The following is a 1,723-nucleotide window of genomic DNA, read 5'->3' as shown; positions in this document are numbered from 1 at the left end:
AATACTAGTTACCTATGTAACTAGGTGCTAAATGACTGGTTGTTAGGTGTGCATTGCATGTAAGGAAGATGATCTTGCTAGATGAGAGAAAATAGGAAGAGCACACCAGGACATAGTGATGTGGCCTGCTGGAAACAGTAGGCCAAGAGAATTTGCGGGGTGTGTTTCTTTTTAATTTTTCCCACAACATGTTTGTCTATGGCCTGCATTTAAAGAATTTACAATAGTTTAAAGATATGATGTCTTCACTATCTACTAGGATAGCGGGTTGGATCTGAGTCCCTCCTGTTCTCTCAAAACAAATGGTGGTTTACAATGCATACAAAACTTGGTCTACACACCACATGTAGAAAATTAACTGAAGGTGGCCTAAATGAAAAAAATAGTCTGTGCTCACCATGTCCCTGAATTCTAGCCAAGTGAAAAATTCTTTCTATAGAAAGAATAATATGTATAAGTTGAGGAAATTGAGCCTCACAACACAAAGTCAGAGCTTTTATCATAATACTCTGTAAAGTGTGAAACCAAAGAGACAATGTATGATAGGAATTACTATATCTGAAATTTAGCATGATGGCAGCATATATGTTTTCATAGAAGAATATGATTATTTTTGATATACAGAGAAATATGTCTGAATTACCCATCTTTTGAGAAAGCATAACTCACTTGATAGTGATCATTCCTGTTACTATAACAAAATATCAGAGTGTATATAGTTTATAAAGAAAAGCATTTAAACCAAAAATTTTTATTCTGGTTATACATAGTCAGACTTTGTCATTTTCTCTTCCATGTTTAGAATTTCTTCATTATATGATATTTCATAGATTGTGCCATGAGTTTGAGTAACTATACATGTATAATTCTTTAAATTCTTTTATATTTCTTGACATTATTTAATTTTGTAGAAAAAAAATGTATCAGTGTTCTATCATGGGATAGCTGCAGTTAGTTAGAAAGACTGAATTATTGAGATTAGGCTAATTTTCCACACTTCACATAATCCACCACTTTCAAAACTAGATCTTCATAGTCTAACAAATGCTCATGTGACTCTTTAAGATTCTATGACCTGACAAGATCACAGAGTCAGCTTGATTCTGAGGAGTTCTGACACAACGAGGATCACAGGAAGGACAGGCTCCAGTCAGATTTAGCAAGGGCGGGTAGCACTAGAGTTAACCAGATGGCAGGGAGCAAGCGTAAGAAAAGAAACAACACAAACCAAGATCACATCATCAGAACCCAATTCTCCTATCAGAGCAAGCCCAGACACACCATTACACCGGAAATGCAAGATTCAGATCTAAAATCATTTATCATGATGATGATAGAGGACCTTAAGAAGGACATAAATAGCACCCTCAAAGAAATACAGGAGAACACAGGTAAAGAGCTAGAAGCTCTTAAAGAGGAAATACAAAAATCCCTTAAAGAACTATAGGAAAACAATCAAACAGGTGAAGGAAATGAGCGAAACTATCCAGAATCTAAAAATGGAAATAGAAACAATAAAGAAATCAGAAAGAGAGACAACCCTGGAGATACAAAACCTAAGAAAGAAATCAGGAGCCATAGATGCAAGCCTCAACAACAGAATGAAAGAGATAGAAGAGAGAATCTCAGGGGCAGAAGACACCTTAGAAAACATTGACACAACAGTCAAAGAAAATGTAAAAAGTAAAAAGCTCCTAACACAAAATATCCAGGAAATCCAGGA

This window comes from Mastomys coucha, unplaced genomic scaffold (assembly GCF_008632895.1).
Source record: "Mastomys coucha isolate ucsf_1 unplaced genomic scaffold, UCSF_Mcou_1 pScaffold20, whole genome shotgun sequence".
Taxonomy (NCBI): Eukaryota; Metazoa; Chordata; class Mammalia; order Rodentia; family Muridae; genus Mastomys; species Mastomys coucha.
Note: the sequence above shows the minus strand (reverse complement) of the source record.